Below are 17,517 nucleotides of genomic sequence, written 5' to 3'. Positions count from 1 at the left end.
ACCACCACCAGTTAGTTGATAAAAGTTCATTATTTACACTTGAAAATGCAAGGTGCATATGCGGTCTGCTTTATACAGACATCTTATACATTTAAGTATAGTATTCTGTTTAGAGAACCAAACACGGATGTATCATATACGTGTTTAAATATTTTCTACAACATATATCCCAATAATAAATCTGTATTGTTCAGTTCAGCCAGTCTGAGTTGGTTTTCTTTCTCCAAGTCCAAGAGTCCAACTAGCTCGGGTCACTGGCAGTCTTGCCACCTCACCCAGCTCCTTTCTTCACCCCCCATGACCCTGGTTCTGGCCAGGGATCTGACCTTGACCCCACTCACCCCTGTCCTGCCTGCACGCCTGACCTCTGGGTCCAGACTCCTGCTGGCCAGCCTCCTTCTCATGGCTGTTCTTTGCCTGTGGGCCCTTGTGGCCTTGACCCTGACCTGACCCACTCACGTGACCCTTTTGGGTCAAGTGAGATATTCGCCTCCTACTTTAAGCCCAATTTTAAGGTTTGTTGGGAACTGAGGCACAGAAAGGGCCTGATGAAATGCATAACTCCTCTCGGAAACACATGAACTTTGGCTTGTCAATGCCAGTCACTGGGATCATTTTAATTAAACATTTACCTCCCAGAGATATTTGTATGCGCTCCACTTGGCTGCTGAGAAACACCAGACACAGACGTGGACCTGGCGCATGCGGTCCCCATCTGCCTGGAGCTGAGTCCAGAGTTTGAAAATCCACAGAGGCCGGCGGTGGTAAATCCCAGCCAGAATGTGTCCCCGCTATGCAGGCCCTGCCGATTTCTGGTGACCGAAGCCCCCCAGCTGGGAGAGGAATGAGATCACAGAGGAGAAGCCCCAAAACATTTTAAGTGATCACGGCGCTCTGTTGGCTGTGAAGAGAAGGAAATGGCGAAGCTCAAAAGGGTTGGCCTCTGGTGTCTGAATTCTCCAAACAGCTGTGCGTCCAGGACCCGCATTTCACACCCCGGTGAATAAGGTCTGTGAACCCGGTTACCGAGGCTGCCCTGTGCGTACATAGAGCCCTGGAGCTTAAGGGAAATGCAGAGTCCCGGGTACTCCCAAGGACACTGGTATCCAATGCAGCTCCCCCGGATTATCTCGGTTACAATCACATGATTGTCCTGCGATGGGCTGCAGGCTAAACTTTGAGAAACACCGAGCGATAAAAACAGACTGGAAAATAAATGCAGCAGTTCTGGGGCCCCTGTGGGAATCCTGCTCCCCTAGCTTGTAGACGGGGATGATTTCCCCAACCTGCAGACATCCCTCGTGATTCCAGCCTGTTGATGGCCGCTTTTCCATTTTCCAGGGAAGATACGGGATTGCTCCTTTTTTCGTATTTCTTTGATCCTGTGTGTATGTAAAGGGAGGGAGGCGTTAAACGCTCATGGAGTCACATCCCAACTTGCAAGAGAAGCTCGTGCTTGGGTTCTGGAAGCCCTGACGAACATGTCAGGATCAGCCCAACTCAGCGCCTCCAGTCATGTTTTCTGATAAGACAGTCTGTGCAGCGCATACGATGATAAACGATTTTTATCAGCGTTATCAAATTACACCAGAGCATGCAGGAGGACCTTTCATATGCCGCCTAAGGAGAAAGCACATGTCTGCTGGGAGTCTGGGCTCTCTGGGTTTCAATCCATTCCTATTATCCTAAAACAGGATGCGGCTCAGGGCCGAGTGCACCAGCCCTGCCTTCATACTAATTCAGGTCGGACACTGTCTCCTCGTTGTCACGTTCATTCTCTCCAAGCACAGGTTGAATCAGAGTCTCAGAGACCCATCGGCGTTTCAGCGTAGTGCAGTCCTGGTTTCAAGGAGTACAAGGCAAAGACAGTTATCGTGAAAAAATTAATGAACTGTGGAGGCCGGGTTTTGTGTAGTGGGACCCAATCCTGACAGTGTGAATTAAAATCCCAGTTTTTCTCAGTCCGAGCTGTGCAACTGGGTCAGACAAGTTCTTACGTGTCTCTGTGATTCGATATCCTCATCTGTAAAATGGGCGTAAAAACATTGTCTTCTGTGTAAAACGCCAGTGAGAATGAAAGAAACATTCACACAAAGCACTGCACACAGTACCTGGCACCTTGGGACTAGGCAATAGTTAGGAGCTGCTGTGGGTTTTCATGCCCTGGTGAGACCTGGGACTTAGCATAGACCTGCAGCAAAATACTGGTGATCAGCGGATTGTCAGAGAACTGGAGTAAAGCCCCAGGGGAAACGTGGAAAATGGAAGGAAGGTGAATGGAAGGATACGTTATTAAAGACGCTCAGTCAGGAAGGAAACTGGGCCCTGGATCCTGCTTGGGACCCTCTGAGGAGAGTATAGAATTGTCCCTCCAAGGGTTCATTTACCCACTGGCTCACTGCGCCCCCACCCCCCAGAGTCACCCCCTGGGGCACTGGCTGCCCACACTTCTGCACTGACAAGTAGGTTCCTGGGGTCTCTGCCCCCTGGGGAAGCCCCGGGCAGGAAATGAAAGACTCTCCGTGCGCTGGAGGCTATCAGATAAGGACACCCGCAGGCAGAAGTCAGAAAGGGAACCAGAGGAGGTGAGTTACAGAGCTCAGGCTTAGGAAGCCAGGATGCTGACACTGGGGGGCGTGAGTTAGCATCAGCTTGAGATTTGAGGGGTAGTGAGGATGGAAAGAGTCAGAGCTTGTGGCGGATGCCCTGTCACAGTGCTAAAGACGTAGCCAAGGGAAAAAGCCAAACACAAGCAATGCAGAATGTTCTCGTGGTCAGGATGCTGGCGGCAGTTGCTACAGCACCCGAAGTTAACGATCACACTGCCTCCGTCTGTAGCTGGCTACTCACTGCCTGATACCCTCAAAGCTCCCACATGGCATCCCTGGGACGAGACAGGGAGCCGTCCTTGAGAGATTTGAATAACGCTTGACATGGTCTTGGGTGGTGGCTTGCCACTTGGGTCTAACATTACGACTGTAAGAATTGTCAACTGCAAGAAATCTATGGTACTTGAACAACAAAACAAAAACGTTAGAGAAAAGGCTTGAAAGAGCTCATTACAATCTATGTCACCCCCTCCTCGCACCACTAAACACGCATCCTGACAAGTCCTTACGGATGCAAGGTGAAAATTCAATCAAAGCAACGTTTGCGGACGTCCAATATCATGGCCATGATTAGCTAATAAAATCTCAGTGGCCTGATGATATTAGTTTTCTGGGTTGTAATTTCCATTTTTACTGCAATTTATCTTTGTCTGAGTCCAGATCCATTTCTTTCCAGCTCTGGGCACCAGCTAATTTGAATAAATGAGACAAGCACTGTGGACAGGTGAATATCCATCATATTTCCCACATCTCAGGGGACTGATGCCACCACACCATCCAGTGGGCGGTCCTGGCCTAAATGCTTTGCCGTGCTGGCATCAAATGAATGAATGCAGAAGCAGGCAGCCCGAGACAGCGAAGTACCCAACAATTAAGGGTTTGGTCTGGCGCCTGATTCCTTCCAAGTTTCTGTGACAGATTAAGTGTTTATGGCTTCCCACTGTCATCGCAACCCCTTCTTCCTCACGCCTGCTGGTAAGCTGTCAGCATAAACAATGTTCCCGCCTCGGGTCGCCCTCCATGTCCATCAGACTCAGAAAAGCAGACGGCTATTGTCACTGTTGGCTAAACTCCATTCGAGGGCAATGCTTTTTTTCCTCCGTGTGGTCCTCATCCGGCCGAAAACCACTTTTCAAAAAGCAATTAACTTTCCATTCAAAGTGAGGTGAACCAATTTCTCCTCCCATCCTCTCTCTAAAGACACTTCAAGTCTGGGGTCCTCAATGCTTTCACGAATGGATGCCACTTGAGAGAATTTTGTTCTAGAAGATTTCATGATCCACAAACTCGCGACTTCAACCCAGACAGGAGCCAGTAGCCCCAGGATTTCACTCAGACTTGGTAGAAAGATTTTTTGATCTCTGGACCACAGCCGTCATTTTAACTTTTGTGTCTGCTTTACTCTCTCCTTCAGATGACCCTTCCTTCCTTTGCTTTCACATGGCCCCAAATACAACCCCACACAAATGCACACACAGACTAGGTTCCTTGGAAACGCTTGCAAGGGATCAGTGCCAGGGACCGCACAGACCAAAACTCGGAGCTGAGGGCTGCCAGATGATCAGCACAGCCCTTCCATGCCCGCGTCCTTGGCAGCTGCTGAGCCCTAACCTTGCACTGTCCACTAGTCACGTGTTGAGCACTTGAAACGCAGCTAGTGCAAACTGAGATGCACTAGGAGTGTAAAATACACACCAAACACAAGAAAAAAAGAATGTAAAATATTTCACTGGTAATTTTTATATAAAACACATGTTGAAATGACAATATTTTGGATATACTGAGTCCAATAAAATATACTATTAGAATTAATTTCACCCTGAAAACTTTTAAAATATAGATTCTAGAAACTATGGTTTTGTATGTAGCTCACGCTGTATTTCTGTTGGGCAGGCTGCTCTGGACCTTCCCTGAGGGTGCCAGTGTGCCCTTCTCTGCCCCAGATGCCGCTCAGAGTCAGGTAAGCATGGGGCCCACAGGTAGAGGGGAGTGGTGTGTGGCTGGGCGTCCACGAAGGGTAGGTTACCAGCTCAGCCAAACCTTCCCAGGTGAGAGGGTGGAACAGCCACCTCTTTGTAGCACAGTCATGTGTGCATACATGCGTGTGCGTGCGTGTGTGTGTCCCTGTCCCATGAGTAACTCCGTCATTCCATCTTAATCTGCATGTGGGAAGCCCAGAGCTTTGCTTTGTTTGTAGGAAGCCATGCTAACAGCCCCCTGAGTTTCGTTCCTGGATCCTGCTCTGCGTTGTGTATTAGTTTTCTGAGGCTGCTGTAATAAATTACCAAAACTTCGATGGCTTAAAACAACAGAAGTCTATTCCCTCCCGATCAGGAGGCCAGGAGTCCAAGGTGTCGGCAGGGCCGGGCTCGCTCCGCGTTGTCCAGCAGAGTTTCCTTCTGGCCGCTTCTGGCTCCTGGAGGCTCCAGGTGTTCGCTGGCAGAGGCAGCGCCACTCAGGGGCCTGCCTGCATCTTCACACGGCCTCCTCCGCTCCTGTCCTTGTAGCATCCCTCTGCTTCACTCTCATAATAGTATTTGTCATCGGGTTTAGGGCCTGTCTGGATTATCCAGGACAACTGCCGGCTCTCAAGATTCTTGACTTAAATGTGTTACCACAAAAGGCAATATCCATGGTTCCAGGAATTTGGACACACACATATCTTCTCGGGGCGAACACTACGCCCACCACAGGGGATGAAAATGAACCCCTGGTCAGACCTCCGATGAGCAGGAAACAGCTGCGTTCTCATTGCCTGAATTTCCTTGGTACCCCAGGATTCAGATGGCATATACCCCTCTTACCTCCAAACAGTGTAAAATGTGTTTTCTATTTTACTTAACTCTTATTTGCTCTAAGCAAATATCTGACAATTTCTCATTCCAAGAATTTGGCAATAAACTGCCTCCAGCCAAAATCCCTCCTATAAAGTAGATTGAATTCCATGCACATTTAATGTACAGGTTACTTTTCCAAACCACACCAGGAAGACCGAAGCCAGGACGCTGTCTCAGGATGGTTGAGAGCTATTCATTATTATGTGCTTGGGGGCCCTTCATTTAGGCTCCACCCGGGCTCTCCATGGATCAGGCCCTCAACCATGCTTCTCAGAGTGCAGCCACCGGCCACATGCACAAAAACGACCCCGACACCAGTGACCTGTGTCAACCACCAGCACCTCCCCAGGCTAGGACCTCAGAGGACGGGAGTCTCAGAAACTACATTTCTAACAAACTCCCCTGGTGATTTTATTAAAGAAAGTTTAAGGATCACTGCCTGACCTTCTCTTGACCCCCACCCTTGAGGGAAGCCGAGGCTATGGGTCAGCCCACAGGACAGGGGTCAGCCACTATTACTGCAAGTGTGGGACAGGCCTAAGGCATCAAATCGTAAATCACACGGTGAGAACTTTGCATCTCTCCTTGTTGCTAGTCTGTCTTTAACGCCCCATGCTTGCTTATCTCCCCGTTTTGCAGAGAACAAGAGCAGGCCTCCGAGGCTGAGCCCGGGCAGGCCACAGCAACGGCCCGAAGGCCATCACATTCTTTGGCTTTCATTCGCGGCAAGTGATAATGCTTTTCGATTTCAAGTTCCCTTTTTAACACACTGTATTCCAAAAATAAGTAAGTCAGTATAAAGGAAAATATTAAGAAAATAATAACGCAGAGAGAGTAAGCTGAGGAAGGTGGCAATTGATGAAAACACTTACTTATTAGTCAGGATTCTCCAGAGAAACAGAAATACACATATATAAAGAGGTTTATTATAAGAAATTGGCTCCTGGGGTCATGGAGGCTGACAAGTCCCAAGATTTATAGTTGACAAGCTGGAGACCCAAGCAGGCGAGTGGGGTAGGTCCAGTCTAAAAGCCAGCAGGCTCGAGAGCCAAGAGGAGCTGACTTTTCAGTTGGAGTTGGAAGTCAGGAAAAGACTGGTGTTCCCACTCAAGGCGGTCAGGCAGGGGAGCGCCCTGTCACTCAGCCTTTTGCTCTATTTGGGTCTTCAGTTGATTGGCTGAGGCCAACCCACATGGGGGAGGGGGACAATCATCTGCTTCACTCAGTCTCCTATTCAAATGCCAATCTCATCCCTCATAGACACACCCAGAATAACATTTGACCAAATGTCTGGGCTCAGTCAAGGTAACACATAAAGTTAACCATCACACTGACCAGTACAACACAAGCAGTTAAGAATGAGTGTCAGTGTGAGTGCAGGCTCAGTGAGGGAGCAGCTTCTTGAGACTCAGGGTTCACTCCAGCAGGAGCAGTTAATTCTCAGGTTGACCAGATGGTCAGACTAGAGTGTTCATGAACTTTCTGGCCAGAACAACTTGACTTAAGAAAGTAACTAACTTTTTTGTTCTGACCCTTGAATGTCACCTCACAGGGGCTCCCACAAAGCAGGGGCCACATCAGCTCAAACTTTCTCCTAACCTTTCTGACTCATGCCAGTATAGCTGGGGACCTGGGCTTCTCGTCAAAAGAAACCCAGCACATTGAAATCCAAATGTGACTGTGATCATAAGGGTCATCACTACTCCCCTCCCTCTAAGGCGCTAATTTGCTTTGAGGTAAAATACTGAAATACAAAGTCACTATGAAGAAAAGGAATGCATTGTGGAAAGTGTTCATAAAAAAGATTTGAGGCTGGTTTATTAATAGGACGCATACTTTCTAAAAATAAATAGCTTGAAGTAAACATATAAAACAATCAAGGGCCTTATGATATTACTATATTCCTATTAAATCTGATTACCACTTAAACCCTTTACAATTATTTTTTTTCATCCACTTAGCAAATAAGACTTAAGTAACTGCTATAAATCAAGAAAAGCAAGTCTAGAGCTGAGCATTAAGGACTGTGAAGTGAAGAGTGTAATCCTTTAAAAACACAAATCTAATCCTCTCTCAAAACCTTCAATGCCTCCCTCTTACGTCTCAGAAAAGGGCCAAACTCCCTTGTGTGGCTGCCAGCACCTGTAAGGCCTGTGGGCTACCCCACCCTCTATTGCCCTAGTAGGAGCCCTTCACCCACCAGTCCCAGCTCCAGAGCTGGGATTGTCAAGCCTTTTCTATAAGGCGCCAGATAACTAAATATTTTAGGTTCAGTGGCCCATAGGGGCTCCGTCATAACTAGTCAACTCTGTTATTTTAGCACAAAAATAGCCAAAGACAAATATATAAGCTTATGGGTTTGACTGTGTTCCAATAAAACTTTATTGACAAAACAGGTGGTGGGCCGGATTTGGCCCATGGGCCGTAGTCGGCTGACCCTGCTCCTCCGTCTCCAGGCCTGGCGCATACTCCTACTGCTGCTGGTGTGGACTCTTTCTTCCTGCCAAGCTAAGCCCCCTCTTCCCTTGGGATTCAGTAGATATTCCTTTCCTAGGGAACTCTTCCCTGGCTCCTCAGGAGAGATTCTGTCTTTTAGAACAGTTACCACAGTTGTAATTAAAGTGCGTGTGTGCGCATGTGTGTGTGAGATGATTCAGTCGCTGCCTCTCCATGAATCACCCAGGACAGCCTGCCTCACTGACCATTATATCCCCAGCCTGGCACCTGCTGGAGGCTCCATTAGTATCTGTCAATCAAATTAATAACTAATTGAGTGGTTGACTAGGAGAACAAGTGCATCCCTGAAAAAATAAAAAAAAACTAGGAAAAGTTTGCATCCTTGATCTTTCCAAGCCTCATAAATGAAAGTATGAATAGACCCTTATTTTTTTCTTCCCAGCTCCCCTCTTCAGACAGGCGCTTGGATCCATGCAATGGCTTTGTTTCCTTTTCTTCTGATGTGTTTGTCCCTACAGAGTACGTGAGCCACTCTTCCCAAGCTGACCTTCCACTCACCAGCTGCAGGGCCTGGGCGAGTTATGGAGCATCTCTGACCTTCCATTTGCTCATCTGTAAAAGCGACAACCACACTCACCTCCCAGGGCTGTTGTGGGGGGTCCGTCTCCAGCGCCTGACCACTGGTGTCATTAACAGTACATGACTTCCCATGATTTGGTGCATCAGTATTTCCTCTCTGTGTGGAAAGCCCACGGCAGGCACGGGGAGAGCCCAGGAAGCACTAACACTCTCAGATGACAAAGGCCAACTTGTGAACAAGTATCTTCTCTGGAAAGGTTAGAAACGTCCCATTTTTCCTTCTTATTAGCAGCATCAGATCTAATTGTGACATGTTTTTCAGGGGACACGTTGGGCGAGTTTGATATAAAATGCAATGCTGATGTCTACCACACCTGTGTTTATAATCCACGTGTCCAAAGTTACGAGACAGGGAGGTAGATGACACATACAGCCCACGGTACGTTATGCAGCATTTAAATCGTGTATGAAGCATTTTGTGAAGATGTTATTTCATTTCATTATCATAAGAGTCCTATGGTGTGAGAGCTGTTACATCAACAAGTGATGAAATGCAAATCGCCCCACATTTTTAAGAGTTTGGAGCAGGATTCATACGTTCAAGCATGCGTGATGCAGTCCTCCGTGTATTCAACAAGTAAAGGTCAAGCAAATGTTATAATCACCCGCTAGGCAAAATATTGAAAACAATTACGTGCCTTGAATGTTTTCCCGGTTGAGTGTGGGAAGAGGGGTATAACAACACTTAAAGGAGTCTTGGGACTCCAGCAGAGGGCACACTGGGGGAGGGGCGGTGGGGACAGGGAGAGAGGAGGGTGTCGCACAGTGTAGGACTGCATTTGTTATCTAAGTGAGATCAGTTCTGACTGGGGAACCGGGAAATAAGTTCATATTAGCAAGAGCATCAGCAGAACAAAATAACCAGACAGGTGGGCGGGCAGGAGGGAGGCTCCGCCTTACAGGACAGTTTCCCAGGAGCCAGCGGGCAGCAGCACGAAGCGGCCAGAACTTCAGAGAGAGATGGAGAACAAGGGGGCAGATGGGAGTCATCTCGCAGATCCATTGGGAAGTAGTTTATGAAACAGTCCTTGGTTCCCCTCTGCCGAGGTCTACAAATGGAGCCATTTTCCTCAATATCCAACTCAGAGAACAATCAGCCTTGGGTTCTTGTGAGCGGACGGTTCAGTGAGGCCTGAAGAAGCCAAGGAGGACCTGAGGTCGCTGTAAGCCTGAGTGGACGATGCAAATGTCCACTTTTCAGGACTGTGGAGGCCACCCCTTTGGACAGCATCTGCTCGCTCCTTTTCCTGCAGACACACCTGCATTCCCAAGGTGTAACCACCAGGAGGTGAATGCATCCCTGGGGCAGGTAGGTGAGGGCCAGGGGGAGATGACCCCTAAGTCAGGTGGGAGGCAGGGCAGGGAAAGAGGTCACGGTCACTCAGAGGGACAGGCTTCAAGGAAGCAGAGAGATTTCTGGGACTTTTTCTCCTATCCGCTGCTGAACTGTTCCAGATGCAATCTGATTTTTATGCCGAAGCCTCATGCACAGAAAACACACAGGATTACAGGCACTCATTAAAAAGTATATATTTTCAGTGACGATGGTGGTGGTGATGGTGGTGGTGGTGGTGGTGGTGGTGTGTGTGTACTTGAGCTGCTGAAATATAAACATCTTGCATATTTTATTGTTTTTCTTCCAACTCAGAAAAGGCCTTCCTTCTGGTTTGTCATCTGCAGTCCCCCGAAACCCAGGACGTAATCTGATCGAGGAAACTCAAACCCAGACAGGTGTCACGGGATCCGGAGTTGGCTTTTCTTGGGAAATGGCTTCTCCCAAGATTGCTGTCATTGGGAGAATGCGTTTTCACAAGGCCATTTTGGAATACTGGCTGTGACATTTGATTGGGCCTGCCTTTAAAGAGGTCAGGTTCAATTTAATAATGGTACATGTCATTACTATGCGTAACAGGAAAATACTGGCCAGTTGACAGACCTGAGGCAGATTGTATTTTTTCAACCATTTGATTAAGACCTTATAGAGACGGTAACCCAGCAGTATACATAAATATTGGAATGTGGTAGTAATTATAATGTGTGAACGGGGCAGAAAGGTTAATTCTGTTTCATTTCGACACCTGAAGGTGTTCAGTGAAATGTCAGTTTGAAATGTTCAGATAGACCCATGCTCCTTTCGGGTTTAAGTAAGCCAAATACACATCTGATATTAGCAGAAAAGCCAATAAATGAGGGAAAAAACATAACTCAAACCATATTCCATTATCCACGCTTCAAAGGCTGATATCTGAACAGAAATACCATGTAACCATTTGGATCACTCATAGAGTTCCAAAGGAAGATGACTTATTACCTAGTTTGTACAGGAGACGCAAAAAGCAACCAAACCCCCGTTACTGAGAGAAGGGGCTTCAGGCCCTCATGGTCCGTGACGTGTCCAGATCATGAGCAAGTGGGACCCCACCATTATGGGGACAGGAGCAACACAACAAGTACACTTCTGTGCAAGAGCTGTCCTCAAAGTGAAGGGCAGGTAGCAGCCGCGAGAGCGCAGGACCCATTCGTTGTGTGATGGCCAGGGGGCAAGGCGGGGAATGAGGAGAGGCCTAGAAGGGTGGGGGCCACCTGACGCTGAGCTGCTCCTCCTGCCGAGGTCTGCAAGGTGTACCTGCGTCTTCCCTTCATCCATTTCCCACACCCACCGGCCAAGATCTAACTGTGACAAGAAGAAGACAGATGTGGTTGTAACTCCAGGAAACCTCAGTAATGAGAGGGCACAGGGGAGACCTGTCTGTCTGTCTGCCTATGTCCTCAAGGAGAAGGGTTTCCCAGGTTTCTTTGTAGCTTGTCCCCTGTCCCTGAAAAGGAGCTTAATGAATGAATGAATGAATGAATGAATGCATGCACTTGAGGAAACTCCTTTGAGTCCTAAGCCAAAAATGACTGTCTTTCAACCTCAGGCAAGTCATCCAACTCTTGTCTTTTTGTTTGTTTATCTAAAACATGCAAATAACAACCCCCTAGCGTGTGAGGATGAGGGCCACGTCACAGAGGGACACTCAGCTCAGCCAGGGCTCGCTGTCTGCCAGTGCCCCTTCTATCTTTCCAGGACACAGTTTCCTTGTCTGGAAATGGAGTTTATCGGACTAGATGTTTCTGAGGTCTCTCCCTGCTGAGACTCCAAGATTCTAAATGCACAAATGAATGCACAGACTTTGGGGGGGGGGCGGGCAGGAACGCTCGGTAGGGAGGGGACCAGCTCCCCAGAAGGTGACCTGTGAATGCAGTGGGTATGGCTGGACCCCATGTCTTGGCTCAAATCCAAGAGAAAACATTCTTTTTTTCAATCACTATCCTGACTGACAGGTTCTGCGGGGCTCCGTCTGCCCCCCGTGGAATGCAGAAGTGCAGGAATGAGGCATTCCAAAACACAGTCCTTAAAAACAGACAAGCCCTCCCCCATCACTTGATTCCAACAGGGCGATGCTTCGCCCTGGCTCCTTTCCTTGGAGAAATGCTCAGAAAGGGACGTGAAGCGCAGGTGTGCCATCTGACCAAATGGTCTGCACGCCTACCTCACGCGACCTAAAGCGACAAATAGGAAGCTGAGACCCCCTACGTCTTAATGTGGTTTTCATCTTATTCTACGACTCAGGCAAAAATCCTGCAGAATATACCTTGTGACAGTTCACAGATGAGTGGATTCAGAATTTGAAGGAGAATGTAAGGACTGTCCTTTCCAACCATACCATATAAGGAGGCAGAATGTCCCCCTGAACTTAGAATACAAAATAAAAGCAAAGGGTCCCCTAAGAGTCAGACTGTCCTACCAACACGTGAGGGCATGGCCTCAGCATTGTGCAAACCTCACCTCAGAGAGAAGCCTGACTCCCTCACCCACAAAGTCCACGGGCCTTCCTTCTGAGGACAGAAAGTGCACAGGTGACGTGGACTGGTGGCCACGGGTGCCCAGGACAGAGCGCCATCTGGGAAAGTGAGGGGTATGGATGGGGGCAGCGTGTCCCTGCTGAGGACCAGACAGGTCGCAGTGCCGAATGATCACCCTGCACGGCATGCTTGCTGGGCTCTCCTGGCCTGGTGACAAGAGGCAGCAGAGATGTCATTGGGCAAGGGCTGTGGACTCAGGTGCCGGGGCTCAGCCACAGCGTCCAGCACCTGCCGCAGACCTGCTGCTGCACCCGACTCTCATTTTCCTTACATACACATGTACTTTCACACGGAACAGCCTCGGTAAATGTTAGCTTAAAAAAAGACTCTCGTGATTAACCACTTTTGTTACGGGAACCCCAGTGCTTTTTCCTCAAGTCCACCTACCTACATGCACTGTCCCCAAGAAACACACGTGCAGGAGTTTACAGTATAGAAGGAAAAAGTAGTTTAATGTCGGATTGGCCAACACGAAGTCAGGGAGTTTGTTCTCAAAAGACCCGACTCCTCGATGGTGAGTGGGTTACAGATTCTGTGGGGCAAAATCACAAGACACCGTGGGTTAGGGGTTCAGGGTCGTGCTAGGAGCTGATTGGTTGGTGGTGAGGTGAGGGGAATGAGTCATTTCTTCAAGTCTGAGGACAGCACTGACCGGTCCCTTGTCCGGTCTCACGGGAAAGTAGCCCGGGTGTCGCTCCCCCTTAGGGCTCAGGAGCTGAAACACAACTTAGGTAAGATGTTCTCTTGATCCCTGTTCCCGCCTGAGGTCCGGACCTTGCGACCATTAGTCAGGTCCCGGCTACTGTCCTCTGCTGCCCCGGGGGCCGCTGATTATCTGGGGGAAAGGCTAGGTCTCTGAGGGGTGTAGAGAGAGAGGGATATGATTTCTAGGATTTAAAACTAAATTTATTTGAAGTCCTAAGGACACTCGGTTTCACTTTGTAAGTACCTTCCGAATTATAATTTGCCCCACCTCCAGGAAATGAATAAATGGTCAGGCTCCCTGCAAGGGCCACCCTCCCCCACCCCCTGGAAGCTGTCTCCCCTTGCCACAGCTCTGAGACAGAGGGTATTACTTCCAGTGACGCCAAGTGCTCCCCTCCAGCAGACAGCCCTCCCGTCTCTTACCAGCTCTGCTCGGGCCACAGGGCTCACAGACGCTAAGGTAGTTTTGCAGCTCAGAGCCACCTAGGAAACAATCTACTTCAGCCTGACATTCGACCCTCGAGGTGACCGCACACGGACACCTGCTCAGGCTCTTCACTGGCGGAAGCAGCACGTGCCCTCAAATCCTCCTGTGTCAATACCTTCCTTCAACTCCTAGGAATTGCTCAGTTGGGTGTAAAAAGGTTAAATTGGAAGGTTTGACCAAAGTAGCTGGATGCTACACCAACGTCTCAGATTCCCAACTCCGTGCACCAAAGCAGGGAAATGGTGGACCCGGGCGATGGGGGGGCGGGGCGTGAGTGCAGCCCTAGAGGGTCACCCCCCACATCTGCAGCGGCCAACAGTGGTGGACAGCATGCAGCTGGTGCTTTAGGCCCCGACATGGGTGAGTTCATCTTCTGCTTCTGACGAGTGTGTTTACTTAAGTAGAACATTCTAAACGCCTCCCCAGCCCCCAGAATTGGAGAAGCAAATTGGGTTGCAAGTGGAGTGTCTATTGTCAGCTGAGCTTGTCTGCTGGGTGGTCCCTGAGCTACTTGGCTTTCTCTGAGTGTATTTCTGGAACATGAATGCCTGTCATATTTTTGGATATGCATTCATTTGGATTCAAACCAATTCAAAATGCTCGACCCCAAATCAGCATTCCTGGGCCGTCTCCACTTGGGAACAGGACCTGTCCCACCCCCACAGACTCCACAGCCCACCCCCACCCAGGAGCTCCCCCTAGAGGACCATCCTTAGCATCATGGTTCTCAGAGAAGGGCAGTGCCCCTCTCCAAGCCTGGCATCCATCCCAGGTCTTCTGAGTCCCCAGGGACCCAGAAGTGCAGGGGGGAGGGGAGTGTGCTGTGCAGGTGGGAGAGACACACCTTGTGGCATTGGAACAGCTCAATGAAACCCTTTCTCAGGTGCAGAGGCAGCCACCTCAGTGAGGTCTGGGCTCCAAGCCCTTCTTGCAACACCCCACCCCCAGCCACGGCTCATGGCCCCTCCCAGCCCAGGCATCACCCTGGAAACCAGAGTCATTCCCCAAGCATCTTTCTATTCCCACGGCATTCAGGAGCTCTCCGTGAAGATAAGTGGGGACCTTATGATTGCTTTTACAGATGAGGGAACTGAAAGAAAAAGCATAAAAGAGTTTTCTGTAATAAACAGCCTTCATAATAAACTGAATTGCAGCTGTAGCTCCTCTTTAAAAACCTGGAAGAGTGAAAACGCCAATTCTCAGGACAGACAACTTAGGGGCTTATGGATCATTTTGCAAAAGGAACCACCCACAGTGGCTTCAGCTCAATGGATAGCTTCCCTTCCCGGGAGCTCATGAAAGGACTGCTCACCCTCTGCAATGGGGACATACCCACAGCCGCTGGACCTCACGTCCTGGAGCCCAGGCCAGATGGGAGGGGATGGGAGGCTCGGACTTCAGGCAGATGTTCAGGTCTGATACAGGCCTGTGTGCAGGAGCCAGGGGTAGAGCGGCCCCGGAGTCGCAGATAAACCCATGGTCCTGATGCCATGAGCTCAGCAATGAGAAAGAAACAAAACCCCGCCCGACTCCCTGATATATCCATCCGACATGCAAAGTGCAGGCTTCTGCTTTGCCAACCTGAAGCCCCAAATGCATGCTGTCATATTCCGGAGCAGGCCTCATATTTTTCTTTCAGCAAACCTCCCAGGCATGCAGGTGACACAGCTGGGAGGCATCCTTCCTGGCAGGTGTCACCTCTCCAAGCCTCTGAGAGGCTCTGCTCAGGTCTGTAGGGCAGTCCCTGCAGGAGACCTGCTTTCCACACTAGTCATACCAGCGAGACCCTTGACTTTGTGCACTCTGTTCCAGAATCTTCCATCTGAGTCCTCTGTGCTGTCTGCCTTTACCCCACATCTGAAGCCTGTCTTCCCAAACACCCCAGGGGGCCTGCCCTGGCTCTGACTGGGCCTCCTCTCGGCCCTGCCCTCCTGCTGATTTCCAGCTCTGGCCCTGCCCTGGACATGTCGGTCAGTCCTGGTGAGGACACCCCAGTTTTCTGGACTGCTGTTCAAGTGCTGACAAGCTCCACACAACCAGGGAAGGCTGAGCGGCCCCAGACTGTCCCCTCTCCACTTCCTGTCTGGAAACAGCTTCACATCTGGGCTTGGAGGGGGTGAAGAAGCTTCCACAGCAGGTTAAGGAAGGCAGCTTGGGGCGGGTGCTGCTGTGGGGCTGGGGCCCAGGGAAGCTGTCAGGCTCACATCTCTGGGTTCATATCCGCCTGCTACGCACAAGTCAGCCTCCTCCTGGGGCCCCAGCATGCCGGCCCGGGGCCTGCTGTCAGGTCAAATGCAAGAAGCCCTGGCCTGTCACAGATCACTCCAAAAGGGTCCATCCCACTTTGGGCTAGCAGCTGAGTGGTGTGCACAGGTGCGCGCACACACACACTCACACTCACACACACACACACACACACACACACACACACACACACACACCAGGCATGAAGGGGTGGTGCCGCTTCCATAGGGCCCGGTGGTTTTCAGCTTCTGCCTGACGAGCATTTTGCATCCAGTTTTGGAAATAATCATAAAAGGCGAACTGAGACTGAGAGCGAAAGCAGTGCTGGATTAGGGGGTGAGGCGGTAAGAATTGCATCATAGGGGGACAGACGCAGGGCAGGATGTGGACTGGGACCTGCTCTCACCCACCGCTGGCAGAGCTGAGCTTCAGCTGCACCAGCCACTCAGCAGACAATGCCCAGCCAGGCCCTGCTTGGCGCCAGGCTCTGCAGTCCCAGGGGACACAGTGGTGAGCAGAAGGGATTGACTCTGCCCCTGGGCCCTTCCATGGCCCAGGAGAGGTGGTGACCGAATCTAAGTGTTATTGGGCACACGGGGATCAAGTGGCAGAGAACTCGAGGGGCAGGAGACCCAGCGAGGTAGTTTGATCAGCTGGAGGGTGACATTTCAGCTGAGGACTAAGGGATGAAAAGGAGTGACCCTGCTAACAGAGGGGAAGGGGTGATGCAGGCAGAGCACCTGCTGCATGTGCAAAGGGCCTGGGGCAGGAAAAAGCCTGACATGATTAATGATGAAAAGAAACACGGAAAAGATGGGGAGAAACACGAAAAGATGGGGAGAAACACAGAAAAAATGGGTTGCTCAGTAAGAGAGCAGGGCCAGGCAGGGCAGGAATTGGCCATGGCAAGGAGTTGGGATTTTATTTTATTTTGAATGAAGTGTTGGGGTTTCAGAGGGCTTTAAGGAGAGAGATGTTTTGTAAACTGTCACCCTGGCTTTTGCATGGAGACAGGACATAGTGGTCAATGTGCAAGCACGCTGAGCGCAGTTTCTTGCAGGATCCCAGGCATATGGACAAAGGCAGAGGGTGCGAGGATGCAAGATCCATTTGTGAGTGGGTGGGAGGGTCAGAAGTGGTCACTGAGACCTCTGGCTGGAGCAGCGAGCAGTTGGTGGACTGCAGGAAGCACAGGCAGGGAAGCTGCCTCAAATGCTCTCTCCTGGGGCTTGCAGGGAGCAGGAAGGAAGAGGAAGACGCTGAAACCATCTCCGTGCAAGAAATTCCCGCCTAGATTCCCTTGGTCTGGGATAAGCTCAGGGCATCAGCAAGGCCAGGAAGAGGCCAGTAAGTGGGAGACTGGCTCCTCCTGCACCCTAGACGTAGGGTGGAGCCCAGGGGGAGGTTCTCTCGTGCAGAGGGCGGGGGAGGCAGGCTGGGGCTGGCGCCCAAGGCACAGCAAAATGGATGGACCTTCTCCTTCTGCTTTGAGCAGTTGAAGTTGGGATTACAACTGACTTAGATTCAGGAATGAGAGACTGGCCTTCTTTTTCCCCAAAAGCTTCTGGAGCTGGGATTTCCACAGCCAACATTGACAGGTACCTCCATCAGGCAGACAGGTGGGCTGCTCTCA

The 17,517-nt window shown here is 50.1% G+C and overlaps 1 long non-coding RNA gene across 2 annotated transcripts; it reads left to right on the top strand.

Annotated features, from left to right (window-relative positions):
- The first annotated feature begins 690 nt into the window (after positions 1-690).
- LOC109452150 (uncharacterized) lies at positions 691-12,767 on the top strand. Of its 2 annotated transcripts, none has more exons than XR_002138103.2 (5): positions 691-1,008; positions 4,503-4,569; positions 8,805-8,921; positions 9,629-9,851; positions 10,191-12,767. It is a non-coding gene; the product is annotated as an uncharacterized LOC109452150 (long non-coding RNA). The 2 variants fall into 2 exon arrangements; XR_012490397.1 differs by having other exon boundaries at positions 8,422-8,921.
- The last annotated feature ends 4,750 nt before the right edge of the window (positions 12,768-17,517 follow it).

This window comes from Rhinolophus sinicus, linkage group LG01, assembly GCF_036562045.2.
Source record: "Rhinolophus sinicus isolate RSC01 linkage group LG01, ASM3656204v1, whole genome shotgun sequence".
NCBI lineage: Eukaryota > Metazoa > Chordata > Mammalia > Chiroptera > Rhinolophidae > Rhinolophus > Rhinolophus sinicus.
Note: the sequence above shows the minus strand (reverse complement) of the source record. Positions and strands in the feature narration are given on the sequence as shown.